This window comes from Hemitrygon akajei, chromosome 4 (genome assembly GCF_048418815.1).
Source record: "Hemitrygon akajei chromosome 4, sHemAka1.3, whole genome shotgun sequence".
Taxonomy (NCBI): Eukaryota; Metazoa; Chordata; class Chondrichthyes; order Myliobatiformes; family Dasyatidae; genus Hemitrygon; species Hemitrygon akajei.
In genome coordinates, this window is record NC_133127.1 from 116195299 (window position 1) to 116212825 (window position 17527).

Here is a 17527-nt window from a genome sequence, read left to right on the forward strand (position 1 = left end):
AACCAAAGATGCCTTGGCAAACGCCACGATACTAGTGCACCCCAGAATGGACGTCCCTACCACCCTCACAGTGGACGCATCTAACACGGCAGTTGGTGGAGTGCTGGATCAACTCATTGAGGGTCGCTGGCAACCCCTGGCGTTTTTCAGCAAACACCTATGACCACCCAAGCTCAAATACAGTGCTTTCAACCAGGAACTGTTGGCGCTATACCTGGCAATCCAGCATTTCAGGTACTTCTTAGAAGGTAGGCCCTTCACCGCGTTCACGGACCACAAATCGCTTACCTTTGCATTCACAAAAGCATCCGACCCCTGGTCGTCCCGCCAGCAGCGACATCTGTCCTACATCTCCGAATACATGATGGATGTCTGGCATGTCTCGGGAAAGGACAATGTCGTGGTGGACGTCCTCTCCCGCCCTAACATCCTAGCCCTGTCCCAGGGGGTAGACTATGAAGCGCTGGTGGAGGTGCAACAGGCAGAAGAGGAGATCCCTAGTTACAGAACCGCAGTCTCCGGTTTGCAGCTCCAGGACCTCCCCATAGGCCCAGGTGAGAGGACCCTACTCTGTGACGTCACCACCGGCCAACCCCACCCCGTTGTTCCGACAGCCTGGCGGCAGCGCATTTTCAACTCCATTCACAACTTAGCACACCCCTCCATCAGGACAACCGTCCGGATGGTAGTCAACAGGTTTGTTTGGCACGGACTCCGCAAGCAGGTCAGTGAATGGGCCAGAACGTGCATGCACTGCCAGACGGCCAAGGTGCAGCGGCACACCAAAGCTCTGCCGCAGCAGTTCCACCCCACCCACCGGTGTTTCGACCACATTCATGTGGATATCGTGGGCCCCCTGCCAGTGTCGCGTGGAGCGCGGCACCTCCTGACTATCGTGGACCGGTTCACAAAATGGCCTGAGGCGGTCCCGCTCACCGACACCACGTCCGAATCTTGCGCCCGGGCACTGATTGCCACCTGGGTATCTCGCTTTGGTGTACCGGCCCACATTACCTCCGACAGAGGTGCCCAGTTCACCTCCAGCCTGTGGTCAGCTATGGCCAGCCTTTTGGGAACACAGCTGCATCACACAACTGCCTACCACCCACAGTCGAACGGACTAGTGGAGCGTTTCCACCGTCACCTGAAGTCGGCTCTCATGGCGCGCCTGCGAGGAGCTAACTGGGTGGACGAGCTTCCCTGTGTCCTACTCGGCGTCCGCATGGCGCCCAAAGACGATCTGCACGCTTCGTCGGCCGAGTTGGTGTACGGCGCGCCCCTGGTTGTTCCCAGGGAGTTCATACCAGCCCCAAGGGGGCGAGAGGAAGAACCCACAGCGGTCCTGGGCAGACTACGCGAGAGACTCGGTGCCCTGGCCCCCATACCCACTTCGCAGCATGGGCAGCACCCGACCTGCATACCCAAAGATCTGCAGAACTGTAAGTTTGTGTTTGTACGACGGGGCGAGCATCGGCCACCGCTGCAACGGCCCTACGAGGGGCTGTTTACGGTGATCAGAAACGACGGGTCCACGTTCATGCTGGACATTGGGGGGAGAGAGGAGGTTTTCACGGTGGACCGACTCAAACCGGCCCATGTGGACTTGGCGCAACCGGTCGAGTTTCCGGCACCGCAGCGCAGAGGCAGACCTCCCAAACAGGGTCCGGCCCAGACTGTGGACATTGGGGGGTGTATCGCCGGTTCTGGGGGGGGTGGTTATGTGGAGACCCACTTCCCAGCGCACTCGAACCAGCTCACAAAGTGGCTCGCGTCGGCATTGAGGCAGGTCCCAAAGAGGGTGCCAAGACTGCTTCACCAGCAAGGGGAAAAGCCTGCACGCAGGACGGGACTGTGAATACACATTCACAGCATTCAACACTACAGCATTCCCGCCCGGGGAGGGTGGGATCAGGAAGGCTTTAAAGCGAGGCCGCGAAGTTTGAATAAACCTCTTTTGTAACTGCAGCTCACCGACTCCGTGTCGTTATTTCAGCGCTGCGTGTAGCACACCGCTACAGTACTTTAATAACAAATTTACTTTGCACTTAGAACTGGACTACTGGAAGGATGATTTTATAAATAGGAACTGTGCTTGCTATCTACACAGAATGGAAAATTACTTTCCATCCATTCAAGGGTAACTCTAAGACCAAAAGGTTGAGCTTAGCAATGGAGTGCATTGTTTCTCCAAGTGGAAAATATTTTTCTTCTGGGGTGGGGGGGGGGGGGGGAGAACTGGTGGCCGCAGATTGATTATAGAGGAAGATGTAGTTTTAATGTTTGAAATGAGAAATTTGCATATCCTTTTAAATGAGAATGAAGGGCCAGTCACAATAAGCTTCATGGTCAATAATACGAAACATGTTATATAGTTGCATAGACATCTGCCTCTGAAAGTCATTGTACTGATAAGAGTTAATTTAGAAATGTTTAGTTTTTGTTGTCAATTTATTAATTTATTTAGGATTTTAGATTTTTTATAAACAGTGCCTATGAAAAAGTATTCACTCACCCCCCCATGTGTCTCCACAAAGTAATCAAAATTAATTATAAATATGAAACAAAATAATTGATTGCATAAGTAATTTCAAGTCAGTATTTAGTAGATGCAACTTTGACAGCAATTACAGCCTTGAGTCTGTGTGGATAGGTCTCTATCAGCTTTGCACATCTGGACACTGCAATTTTTCCCATTCTTCTTTACAAAACTTCTTAAGGTCTGTCAGATTGCATGGGGATCATGAGTGAACAGACCTTTTCAAATCCAGCCACAAATTCTCAATTGGCCACTCCAGGGCATTGACTTTGTTGTTTTTAAGTCATTCCTGACTTTGGCTTTATGCTAGGAGTCATGTCTTGCTGAAAACTAAATCTTCTCCAAGTTGTAGTTCTCTTGCAGACTGCATCAGGTTTTCCTCCAGGATTTCCCTGTATTTTGCTGCATTCATTTTACCCTCTACCTTCACAACCTTCCAAGGCCTACTGCAGTGAAGCAGCCCCACAGCATGATGCAGCCACCACCATGCTTCATGGTAGGGATGGTGTGTTTTTGATGATGTACTGTGTTGCTTATGCCAAACGTAGTGTTTGGCATGATGGCCAAAATCTCAATTTTGGTTTCATCCGACCATAGAACCTTCTTCCAGCTGACTTCAGAGTCTCCCACTTGTCTTCTGGTAAACTCTTGCTGAGTTGATGAAGCACCCAGGCAACAGTTGTTGTATGCACAGTCTCTCCCATCTCAGCCACTGAAGCTTGTAACTCCTCCAGAGTCGTCATAAATCTCTTGGTGGCCTCCCTCACTAGTTCCTTTCTTGCACAGTCACTCAGTTTTAGAGGACAGTCTGCTCTAGACAGATTTACAGCTGTTCCATATTCTTTCCATTTCTTGATGACTGACTTCACTGTATTCCAAGGGGTATTCAGTGACTTGGAAATTTTCTTGTATCCATCTCCTGACTTGTGTTTTTCAATAATCTTTTAATGGAATGGTTTGGAGTGTTCCTTTGTCTTCATATTGTAGTTTTTGCCAGAATATTGACACACCAGCATCTGAACCTTTTTAGTATTTTTACTACAATCTATTGAAACACCTTGACTGTAAATAGGTCTCCAAAAACAGATCTCCATTTAAATAATTATTGACTTCTAAAATCAATTGGCTGTATCAGTGATGATATGGTGTATCATAAAAAGTGGGGTGGGGCAGAGGAGCTGTCAATTTTTTGTGTTTTATATTTATAATTAATTAAGATCACTTTGTAGAGATCCATTTTCACTTTGACATGAAAGAGTCTTTTTCTGATGATCAGTGTCAAAAAAACTAAATTAAATCCATTGTGATTCAATGTTGTAAAACAATAAAACAGGAAAACTTTTGGGGGGGGGTGATTGCTTTTTATAAGCACTGTATTTTAAATTCTAATAGTTTTCTTGAGTGTTTTAGAATGCTGTTGAAGATAACTTTGAAGTTTTCTTTTCCCAATATCTTTTCACAAATTTAGCAAACATCATGATTTTGCTATTTGGAGCATAAGCTGTACCATTGCATCTGACTACAAGATTTACATTATTTTGGTTTGACAATTTTCCTTCCATACATATTCTTTTTGTGATAAGTCTAAAAGCTTTTTATGTGAACTGATACCCCTTGATAGAGGGACCTTAAACTGTATTTCTTCCTTGTAAAACTTATGTGGTGTATACACCCAGCTTTATTTAGTGTGTGCCCTGGTACACTGACTCTCAGACTTGGAATACATGGAATTCTGTAGTGGACAGATATTTGTATTGGAAGACCAGCAAGATTCAGGCAGACCAAACCAAATGCCTTTCAACAGTGATTAATTTCTGGCAACGGGTCAGAGAGCATGTCCAGCATTGAAGAGTTATTCCTGATAAAGCTCAACAAAACTATTCAATCTATTTTCAAGCTGGATTGACAAATAATGATTCCAGAAGGGAATGAATGATGGTCTATATCATGTTGCCTTATGGAACATAGAGCAACACAGCCCATGATGTTATGCCAGTCTTTTAACCTACTCCGTTCAATATAACCCTTCCTTGCCACATAGCTATCGATTTTCCTTCTATCCATATGCTCAGCTAAGAGTCTCCTAAATGTCCCTAATGTCTCTGTGGGGAAAAAAAATACCTCTGACATCCCCCCTTCGAACTTCCCACCAATCACCATAAAATTGTGCCCTCTTGAGTTTGTCATTGCCACCCTGGGAAAAGGTGTTGGCCATCCACCTCACTATGCCTCTTATCATCTTGTACACCTCTGTCAAGTCACCTCTCATCCTCCTTCACTTTAAGGAGAAAAGCCCTAGTTAACTCAACCTTTCCATAAAAGACAAGTTCTCTAATCCAAAAAGCATCATGGTAAATCTCTGCACCCTCCCTAAAGCTTCCACATCCTTTCTTTCTGGTGACTAGAACAGAATACAATATTCCAAAAGTAGCCTCATCAGAGTTTTATGGAACTTTAACATTACCTTGCGGGTCTTGAACTCAATCCCTGACTAAGTAAGGCCAACACACCATACAGCTTCTTAAATACACTATTTATTTGCACACCAGCTTTGAGTGATCTATGGACGTGCACCCCAAGATCACTCTGTTCCTCCACACTATTAAGAATCCTGACATTAACCTTATACTTTGCTTTCAAATTCAATCTTCCAAAGTCAAACTTCACGGAATATTCTGCAGCAACATAGCCAGACTCTTCTCTTGCAATGCCAAAGAAAATAAAATCTCAGAACATGGTGTCACTGGAGTTAACACATGAAGGAAGCAAGCACAGCTAATGTAGCTGCACATTAGATACATTTACCCCAATTTCTCTTGAGATTTGTGCATCATCTCTGTAAACATGATTCAATTTGAAATGGACTATGTCTTGATTGGCATCACAGGAGTAAGATAATGGCCACAACTGTGCCATGTACTGTGATGCCAAGAACACTTCACAGCTAATGTTCAGATTCTTCCCCATAATCAATCCCAGTTTCAGCTACATCTTGTCTATGCACCCCAGCCAGTCCTTGGAATTTCTCCAAAGTTCCTCTGAAACATGTTCCAGCACCTCCAGGTAATCAGAAGTGGCAGTGAAGGGTACAGAGGAATATTCATGACAATTGCCAACAAACAAGGTGTCAAATTTGCAATGATTAGCTCTGACTCTGTGGGGTTTTCAAAGTGGTCGCAAGTGCTTATCAATCTGTGTACTGAAAATGGTTCTAAAAAAGAAGACTATAGCATCTTCATTAACCTAAGGCTTTGACCTGACAATCTCTGCTATCAGAGATTGCGGCTTCTCTATACCTTCATCATGCTTGATGGATTTGTTAAACTGCATGATACAACAAACTTACTTAACACCAGATGTAAATAGGAAACTTTTTGTTTCCTACTCATTAATTTTGAATGTGTAGAGCAGTCAACACATTCATTGCATAACCATATTAGGAGACCACATCCATTATATACATATACAACATTCTGTGCAATGAGCTCTCCCAAAGTGACAAGGCGAGTATTCACTTCTCTGTCCCAGGCTGAACTGTTACACATAAGGGAAGGTCACATAGATTTTACTACAGCGGTCTCTTAAAACTTCAATAGGTCAGACTACAAAGACCATTTATAAGTTGGCATCTAAAATGCTTCTGCATTTGGAAAACCTGCCAGAAAATTTCCCTTCAGTATCTAAAGTATGAAAAAGCTTAAAGGTAGCATAACACAAAGGTTCACATAAAGCTCAGAGGTTATCCATATGATTGCAAAATGAGAGAAATCACCTTCAAAATGAGTGAAACCCACCATGATGCAGAATGTGAGGGTTGATGTAGCAGCTTTCAGAGCTTAAATCCATTTCTTGCTAAAATGAATTCCAATGATAAATGCATTCTGCATAAGCAAATGATCCCTGAATTCTGCAACTGGAATAAATCTACCATTTATATAATCTAATTTGAACATGGATTCCAGCTTAAACGTACTTCATACAACCCATCAGAAACACATTAGGTGAAGAACTACTACAATTTTGTGCAACTGTAATTCTAAAATAGCACATGAAAACCAAGGCTACCTTAACTCTTTGCTATGCGTCTGGCAATAATGATGTGATCTTTATTGATTTAGTGGGCATTCACATTGAAAGTGATTCAAAACATAACAATGCAAATAGCCTCAAAATGTAAAACAGTTTAGGGGTTGGCATGTGTTATAATCATTTGCGAAATACCAATTACAATAATATGTTTGAATTGTTTAATGAAAACAACAAAGTAATGCCAGTAGTCTTAGACAAAAGCACTCACTATAAACTCAACAGTAATTTTGCCATAATTCTTCATGTTCCACTTTCTTTTGCCTGACTGTTTTTAATTAAGTACTTCCCTGTGGCATTGTTACTTTCTTTATGGTTGCTGTATTTGTGTACTAATAAATAGGTTCCAGGTGACTAGTATTAGCCAAAGTGCTCAGATACCATATACTTTTTAAGATAATTGGACAGTCATTTTCTCTAATCTTTCCCACCTGGAAACTGTTAATTGTTCACAAACATAACAATGAAAGAGCAAAACTTTTTTGTATAGTTAAATTATTTATTTGTGTTAAACTTGAATAGATAGCTTTAATTTTTGTTGCTCCACTGATGAAATGGTGTAAATTTATGCAAATAGAATATTTTCCAATTGCTCATGCATTTAATAAAAATAGCACAGGACATGGATAGATGCATTTATCCATGCATCTATCTTGTTTTCACTTGCCCACATTTTTATATGTGTGAACATTAAATATCTCCCTTCTTCACTCCACTATTCATCTATGTCCATATCTCCTCATATCCAAAAAATGTGCGTGGAATGTAGATGAGTTTGAAAAGAAAATCACAGAGTGGATTTGGAAACAGAAATATGATCCTGACATGGTGACACAGTGCTGAAGAGATTAACTATTAGGTGCATGGTTAGCATGATACGGTCAATTATTTATACAGTACTTTACTTTTGCTAAACCTGGCCAAAGATTTCTTCAAGAAAATATTTACTTCCCCGGAGTTAGCATTATGCACAGTAATAATGCACACTCCTTAAAATTTGATTTGTGGAAATGTGTTACATCAACCAGAGCATATAGATTGTCATCATTAACAGTTAGCCAGAGTTTGGATATAGATATTGAAATATCTAAGTATGAATATTTGAATGTTTTTGTCAAAAAATTCTATAAGATATTCAAATTCCCATTTTTTAAACTTTAAATACAAATAGTTAAAATATTTTAACACCTTTAAATAGTTCAGATTTTTTGAAAATCTAAGAATTCTAGCACATCTTAGTTTGTCATGGCATCCGCTTTCATTGAAATGAACAGATAACAATTCACAATGCAAGTTCTAAACTAGCACGTTTTTTTCAGCAGATACCTCACTCTAAGAAAAGTCTCAGTCACTGAGGAGACCAATATCAAAGCAAACCTGATTAGATGTTGTTCAAAATCTGTCAGAATATTTAGTATTTTCATGTTCTCACTCACGTTGCATAGACATCATGAACTTACTGGCATTTAACATGGCGAAATGCCAGCAGATTCTAATAGGTTCTCTAGCATTTCCCTGAAAAAAAGAGCGATTGGCTTTTAAGTGTAAATAAAGGATTATATAGTAAAACAGGAAATGACTGTGTAAATTCCTATAATTTTTATCACCTTCAATATAAAAGAAAAGGCATAAATAGCACTGAGAAGGTTTCCGTCTACTTTGTTGCCTCACATATCCATCAATCCTGACCTCTGATACTATGTTTGTGGAGTATGTATTCTCCCCTGTGATTGTGTGAAGTTTCTGCAGGTACATTGGTTTCCTCCCATATCCTAAAGGCATTTGGATTGGTAAATTTGTTGGCTGCTGTAAGTTATATTAAACATGTATGTGCGATAGAATCTGGGAGATGTTGATTGGAATATAGCGAGAATAAAGTGCAATTAATGTAAAAGAGTGCTTGATAATATGCTTCGGCACCAATGGTCTGAATGGCATGTTTCTATGCAGTACTTTTAGTTATTTAAGGATGTTCAATTACTCTATGCCTCTGACAAATCTAATTAGACACCCTTTTTTGATATCATTATTACATAAAGTGACAACATTAATTAATTAGCCAGCATTTAATGCAGATTATTCAATTGTAAAAATCATTTATAACCATTTGATAAAAATCTGAAGCAATACATAACTGATAAAAAATAAGATAATGCAGAACTGCAGGTGGATGTGTATGAAATTATGTAGAGAATCAATTGGATGTTGGTTTGATAGTGAAAGGAGTGGAGTTGATACTGGGAGTTCTTCAAAGAACTAAACTAACTTTATTTATTACTGATACCTGCCTTCATGTAGAGTTGAGACTGTCAAACCAAATCCGTTTCCTCCTGCAGATGGATTGAAGTTTTGACTAGATTTTACAGTGAACGATTCGTTCTTATTTTTCTAACCAAAACTGGTTCTTAGAAACATAGAAAACCTATAGCACAATACAGGCCCTAGAAATTACTAAGCTTACTGAGAGCCTTCTATTTTTCTAAGCTCCACGTACATTTCTAAAAGTCTCTTAAAAGACCCTATTGTATCTGCCTCCACCATCGTTACCAGCAGCCCATTCCACGCACTCACCGCTCTCTGAGTAAAAAACTTACCCCTGACATCTCCTCTGTACCTACTCCCCAGCACCTTAAACCTGTGTCCTCTTGTGGCAACTATTTCAGCCCTGGGAAAAAGCCTCTGACTATCCACACATGATCAGTGCCTCTCATCATATTGTACACTTCTATCAGGTCACATCTCATCCTCCGTCACTCCAAGGAAAAAAGGCCGAGTTCACTCAACCTATTCTTGTAAGACATGCTTCCCAATCCAGGCAACATCTTTGTAAATCTCCACTGCTCCCTTTCTATGGCTTTGACATCATTCCTGTAGTGAGGCGACCAGAACTGAGCACAGTACTCTGAGTGGGGTCTGACCAGTGTCCTATATAGCTGCAACATTACCTGTCAGCTCCTAAATTCAATTCCACGATGGATGAAGGCCAATACACCGTACGCTTTCTTATCTACTGTGTCAACTTGCACAGCTGCTTTGAGCATCCTATGGACTCGAACCCCAAGATTCCTCTCATCCTCCACACTGCCAGGAGTCTTACTATTAATACTATAATCTGCCATCATATCTGACCTACCAAAATGAACCACTTCACACTAATCTGGGTTGAGCTCCATTTGCCACTTCTCAGCCCAGTTTTGCACCCTATCAATGTCCCACTGTAACCTCTGACAGCCCTCCACAATATCCAGAACACCCCCAACCTTTGTGTCATCAGCAAATCTACTAACCCATCCCTCCATTTCCTCATCCAGTCATATATAAAAATCACAAAGAGTAAGGGTCCCAGAACAGATCCCTGAGGCACACCACTGGTGACTGAACTCCATGCAGAATATGACCCATCTACAACCACTCTTTGCCTTCTGTGGGCAAGCCAGTTCTGGATCCACAAAGCAATGTCCCCTTGGATCCCATGCCTCCTTACTTTCTCAATAAGCCTTGCATGGGGTACCTTATCAAATGCCTTGTTGAAATCCATATACACTACATCTACTGCTCTTCCTTCATCAATGTGTTTAGTCACATCCTCAAAAAATTCAATCAGGCTTGTAAGGCAGGACCTGCCCTTGACAAAGCCATGCTGACTGTTCCTAATCATATTATGCCTCTCCAAATGTTCATAAATCCTGCCTCACAGGATCTTCTCCATCAACTTACCAACCACTGAGGTAAGACACACTGGTTTCTAATTTCCTGGGCTATCTCTACTCTCTTTCTTGAAGAAAGGAACAATATCCGCAACCCTCCAATCCTTTGGAACCTCTCCTTTCCCTATTGATGATGCAAAGATCATCTCCAGAGGCTCAGCAATCTCCTCCCTCGCCTCCCACAGTAGCCTGGGGTACATCTTATCCAGTCCTGGTGACTTATCCAACTTGATGCTTTCCAAAAGCTCCAGCACATCCTCTTTCTTAATATCTACATGATCAAGCTTTTCAGTCTGCTACAAGTCATCACTAAAGATTCAAGATTAAAGATTCAAAAACTTTATTGTCATTCCAACCATACATCAGCTCTGCAGGGCAGAATGAGACAGCGTTTCCCGAGGCAAGTGCAATCATAACATAACAAACGCAACAAATAGTAAACACAACAATAAATAGTAAAACACAACAGTCACATGTTGGTTAAAATCAAATTATAAGTGTCCAGTGCAAGTTAAAAGTGTCCAAAGCAGAGTCAGGTAGAGCAGCTATTTAGCAGTCTGACTGCCTGTAGGAGGAAGCTGTTTAGTAGCCTTGTGGTTTTTGTTTTGATGCTCCTGTAACGTTTGCCTGATGGCAGAAGAACAAACAGTTCATGGAAATGGTGTGAGGGGTCTTTAATGATGTACCGTGTCTTCTGGAGGCATCGACTCTGAAAGAGGTCTTGGACAGAAGGTAGGAAAACCCCAATAACCTTCTCTGCTCCCCTAACCACCCTCTGCAAGGATTTTTTGTCAGCAGCACTGCAGCTGGAGTATAAAGTTGTGATGCAAAAGGTCAGCACACTCTCAACCACGCCTCTGTAGAATGTAGTTAAGATGTTAGTGGGGAGTGATGCTTGTTTAAGTTTCCTCAGAAAGTGCAGTCTCTGCTGGGCCCGTTTCACAATCCTAGTGGTGTTCCTGGACCAGGTGAGATTGTCCGAGATCTGCACCCCAAGGAACTTGATGTTTTCCACTCTCTCCACTGTGGAGCCACCGATGCTGAGGGGTTCATGCTCAGACTGAGACCGTCTGAAATCGACGATCATCGCCTTGGTTTTGGTCAAGTTGTTGTCACTGCACCAGCTCTCTAGGTGTTTGACCTCCTCCCTGTACATTGTTCCATCATTTTTACTGATGAGCCCCACCACTGTGGTATCATCAGCAAATTTAATGATCAGGTTCCCCTTGAATCTGGCTTCACAGTCATGTGTTAGCAGTGTAAACAGCAATGGGCTGAGCACACAACCTTGTGGGGATCCAGTGCTCAGTGTAATGGAGTCAGAGATGTTCCTGCCAACACGGACTGACTGTGGTCTCTCTGTCAAGAAATCTAGAATCCAGCGACACATGGCACTACAATCACCAAGATCCTTTTCTGTAGTGAATACTGAAGTAAAATATTCATTAAGTACCTCTGCTATTTCCTCCAGTTCCATACACACTTTCTCACTTTCACACTTGATAGGTCCTATTCTTTTATGTCTTATCTTCTTGCTTTTCACATACTGGTAGAATGCCTTGGGGTTTTCCTTAATCCTGCCCGCCAAGGTCTTCTCATGGCCTCTTCTGGTTCTCCTAATTTCCTTCTTAAGCTCCTTCCTGTTAGCCTTATAATATTCTAGATCTCTAACATTACCTAGCTCTCTGAACCTTTTGTAAGCTTTTCTTTTCTTCTTGACTAGATTTATTACAGACTTTGTACACCATGGTTCCTGTACCCTAACCATAACTTCCCTATCTCATTGGAACGTACCTATACAGAACTCCACACAAATAACCCCTGAACTTTTGTCACATTTCTTCCGTACTTTTCTCTGAGAACATCTGCTTCTAATTTCCTGTCTGATAGCCTCATAATTCCCCTTACTCCAATTAAATGCTTTTCTAACTTGTCTGTTCTTATCTCTCTCCAATGCTATTGTAAAGGAGATAGAATTATGATCACTATCTCCAAAATGCTCTCCCACTGAGAGATCTGACACCTGACAGATTGGTTCATTTCTCAATACCAAATCAAATACAGCCTCTCCTCTTGTAAGCTTATCTACGTTTGTACATATTGTGTCAAGAAACCTTCCTGAACACACCTAACAAACTCCACCCCATCTAAACCCCTTGCTCTAGGGAGATGCCAATCAATATTAGGAAAATTTAAATGTCCCATCACGACAACCCTATTGTTATTACACCTTTCCAGGATCTGTTTCCCTATCTGCTCCTTGATATCCATGTTACTATTGGTTCTTGTGAGACTTCATAAAAGATGTATGGGATTGGAAGGGGTCAGAAAAGCCAAATGTCATTTTGTGTGGTGATGCCATGTGCAAATGGTCTGAGGAGGCATTTCAACGTAATATTTCACCTTTGGAAGGATTTGCTGAAGTTTATAAACTCAAAAGAAACGATTTCCCATGGCATCTGCGCTGGTGTCTTGACGGTCCAATTCAGAACTAACCAGATTGCTTCTTTGCCCACTCCTCCTCTGCATTCCCTCATATGGTACAACAGGTCCTTGCAGAAAAGTGCTTCTTATTTCTCTCCACACACAGGAATGTCCCTTAACACCTATAAGTCGCTCTGAGTTGCTTTGAAGCATGAATACAATTTTGTTACCTGCTATTTTATAGAAAAATTACAGTCTCACAATAAAATTTTGAGCAATACTGTTACTAAAATTTGAAATGATGCCATCTGATCTATTGTTAAAAAAACACTTTCAAAATAAGCCTTGACTTTGGCTGAGTAATTCCATTGCATGGCACAATGAATGTGTGGCATGCTTTGGCATGACCTACCTAAATTGGCGCCAGCTTTGGAGTCTGGCACTGGCAACTGCCTGTGGGCAGGTGTTCTGAATTATTAACTAATCCTTTGCTCTCCTTACCTACATTCATACCTTCTAAATTACAAACACCATGCCCCCCACCCCATATCTCATCATATCTCAATTAAATCCCTTGATTTAACTGGGTTTTCCACCTTAAATTAGATCAGAACACCCTCAAATAATTCCACAAGCTGACCTACAAACTCTTAAATATTCCATGGCTCTTTACAATAACCGTGCCAGTGATGTAGAAATTATAACCTACTTGATTTTCTCTGCTTGTTTTGTACTAGTGCAACAGAGTCCCTTGCACTTTTCAAATTCTAATTATGCTTTTTCCTCTTCCTTTGTTTTACATAAATGCATGGATTGGAACTTTATTGTTTTTATGCTACAAGGTAAAGTCATATTGCACATTGTGTGAAATTGCCGACAGCTAAATAAGTCCTTATCATCTGATTTTGATTGCTTTTACCTGGGGTAAGATCAGAAATGCTATGATTTGATTGATGACAGAAGTATTGAATTCAATTGATGTAAACAAAGCTGCGCATTTCACTCAGGAAATTTGCAGAAAGCTGCGATAGAACTCAAAGCGGATCTGGTGTGCCCTGCTTACACCAAAGCTGATTAACAACACTGTATGAATTTGCAGCAAGGATGGGTGACACATGCTGTTCAGTTTAACAAAGCACAGCACAACTGAAGGAGCAGCCTTGTTTCACATTTAAAGACGTCAAAATAATTTTAGAAAACAACCTGAATGAGGCCAAACAACTTCTGCACTTTATTTTGCTTTGGATAACAACAGTAATATGTTCTAATTTCAGCAATTCCAGTGCGGTTTAGGGTTGGAAGCCTTCTAGCCTACATTATGGGCAAATTCTCTGGCAATGTTAATGTCTGCAGATTTCAGTAACATTGGAGCTCAGCAAGACAGGGGAGAAAAACTTATTTCCGAACAGTTGTAGCACTTGGCGCCCACACTTTCTTTGCAGAGGAAAAAAAAAACTCTCTGGTGATTTACACCAAGAGAAGAGTTTTAGCATAAGAAATTATTTTGTAATTAGGAGTCAGAGACTGTAATATCTTCATTATCACCTTGCAAATAAGTAATTTATGTGAATAGACTGGCTCCATTGTGAGGTGACAGCATGAGAATTATGTTATAGAGAATTCTCGATAAAGATTGTGGTGACTAATAAAGGTCTGGTCTAAGGAGAGCAAGACATGCGATACATGCAGGATGTGCCTGATTACTGTTGTCAGATCACTTTTTCTTTGAAGAGCAGAACCATTCGCTGTGGCTGTCAAGCACCAGGTTTTTCATCTCCAAAATGGAGTCAAGTGCCATTTCTGTTCCTGCTGTCAAAGGAACAGTTTTGTTGCACAGCTACTCATCATTATCCGCCATCTGTGTAACTGCTCCTCATAATTACTTACATATGGTGTAATTGATCTGCTTTATTTTTGATAAATGGAAAATTAAACTAAGCCATCAAAATTTATCAATCACAATTGGATTGGAGTCTTAGTGTAAAGTCATAATTTTATTTTTTTTATCCTTTAAGAACTTGCCAATGATTTTGTGTTACATACTGTATGTTGGATGATCCTTTTGCTAAACTCAATAAAGAATCAGAATTATGATATTCTAGATTAGAGATCAGCCTAAAACTTCAGCACACAGTGTTGTTGATGTTGCAGTACAGTACAGTATTATGCCCATATGTGGATTTTTTTTCAGACTGGAATACTATCATGACAAATTCTGCATTAAATTGCTACTCTCAAGAACAGGCTGAGTTCTAGCTGCAAATTGCATTTGTGCTAATGGTGCACTTTCCATGTCAGATACCCTGCTATGTGCAATGCTGCTTTGGAGCCTTGTCAAGGAACCCATGTTTTATTGTTCTGCAGTTGCTGAATATTCTGAGAACAATCAAAGTCTAATATTACCGATATTTTTCTGCAATTTACACAGGTATCACTAAGCAGCCTCTAGCCTTTCACAGGAAATTTGAATCAGTTAGCACTGCATTAAAGGGGAATATTTACTGTTTCTCCATTTGCTTATGATATAGAACAGCTATCCCCACCATAGTCCTGATTCTCCAATGCGATTCTCCAAACCCAGCCTTTGAACCTCTGAGCTCTGGTTTCAGATGAGTGGACCATAAACTTTCCCCCCCCCCCCCCCCACTACCCCAAGCTCAATTGTCTGAACCAAGTCTTCAGATACAAATCCACAGGCACAAACCTATTAAACCAGCTAAGTCTTTTGTCCCAGGCCTAGATCCTTTCAATCCAGATCCTAGACCATGAGCCCTGGATCCTCAATCCTAGATCCTGATCACACAACTGCAGGATTCATTCTTTGGCCATAGGTTACATTTAATTTAGTTATTTTACTTAATGATACAGAGTGGAGTTGGCTATTCAGGCCGCATTCCACCTGCGACTCCTGATTAACCCTAACCTAATGACCGTACAATTTACAATGTCTGATTAACCTTTAGACTGTGGGAGAAAACTGGAGGACCTAAAGAAAATTCACGCATTCCACAGGGAGGATGTGCAGAGACTCCTTACAAAATGGTAATGGAATTGAACTCCAAACTCTGAAATATGCTGAGCTGGAATAGCATCTCGCTAACCACTGTGCGACTGTGGCACCCACAAGACCTCTCCCCAATGAAGTTATATCATTAAATATTATTATTTTTACTTCTGATGAACTTCACCGTATGGAGTCTTTAACACCCTAATTAATCTTCTTAAGAATTTTACAGGAGTTCAGCTTTTATTCGTAAACATCACCCTTGAACTGACATTAAGGCAAAATAGCATATGAATCCTTATATATTTACATGTAATTATTTTGTTTGCGCTTCCAATTAATGTGTTAATCCATTTATTTTAAACAACATTTCTGTTGAAATAAAGGATGGAGTAATGTTATTAGTATATTTACATAAATCAGGCAAATAAATATTTTTAAAAAGTAAGAATAACTTAATTTTGAAAACTTATTCTCAAATTCTTCACCCAAAGTCAGAAAAAGATTTCTCAAAGTTAATTTCTGGTTGTTATTTCATTACTTTGAAATACTTGAATGTAGTCCTAGCACCATATGTGCGTATCTCTCACACACTCTGCAGAGATACATTGTCAAATGTTTATTTTAAGATCGCACTATAAATATTCTCAGGTATTGACAACTTACTGTGAGCCATAATGAGCTGTGCAATGGGATCTTGGTGTAGTGTGTATTAAAATCTCTTTGATGGAGTTCGTTCTGCATGACTCAGAAAATCTAAACTGAGCATATGAGAAAGAATAAGTGGCAGGGCTAAAGAAAGATAAGGCCATGAAACCGATCGGATTGCTCCACTGTGAGCTGATACAGACCTGATGGACTCAATGGCTCCTTCTGTGTAATAATATGTATGTACAGTCATATCTGTTTCAGTTAAACCTGTGTCCAATTTCCTGCTGCTCTGAAGATGTTATTCAAATATAGCATTTTGTGCATCAACATGAAACTAGTTTCAAATGTGTCAGCTCTGGCTCAATGGTAGAAATCAAGTTTAAGTTCCAGTTTATTGTCATTCAAACATCTCCATCTATACCGTCAAATGAAACAATATTCCTCTAGACCAGTGGTTTTCAACTTCTTTATCCCATGGACTCCTACCATTAACCAAGGAGTCTGTGGACCAGGGTGTACACCATAGTACATATAACTTACACACAGCACATAAAGTTTTTTTTACCATAAATAAATTAGCAAATAATAAGGTGCAGTGAGAAATAATGAGCTAGAAATAATGACACACAGCCTGTAAGTTGCACTTGAGACTAGTTTAATCAAACTTCGCGGCACTGGCTTTTACACAGTTCCATTCCTGCCCTTACCAGGCAGAAATGACGTCAGAGGTGCATTGCAAAAGTCTCTTCCTGCGCGTAGACTTTCTTCCCTTGCTGGTGAAGAAGGCGGCCTAGCGCCATTTTGGGGCTGGCCTCTCTGCCGACGCAGGCGTCATTTTGTGAGCCGGTTCGCCTGCGTAGAAAGTGGGTCATCACAAAGGTGCATTTATGACACAAGTTAAAAAGTAAACAGTATAATGCTCCTGGTGCATCATGGGTGAGACCTGGGTGGGAACAAGGAGTTCACTAGTCTCACAGACTGGGAAAGAAACTGGTTCCCATTCTAACAGTCCGAGCCCTAATGCTATGGTATCTCCTGCCTGATGGTAGGAGTTCAAAGAATTGTTGGACAGATGGGAAGAATCATTGACAATGCTAAGGGTCCTGCATATGCAGCACT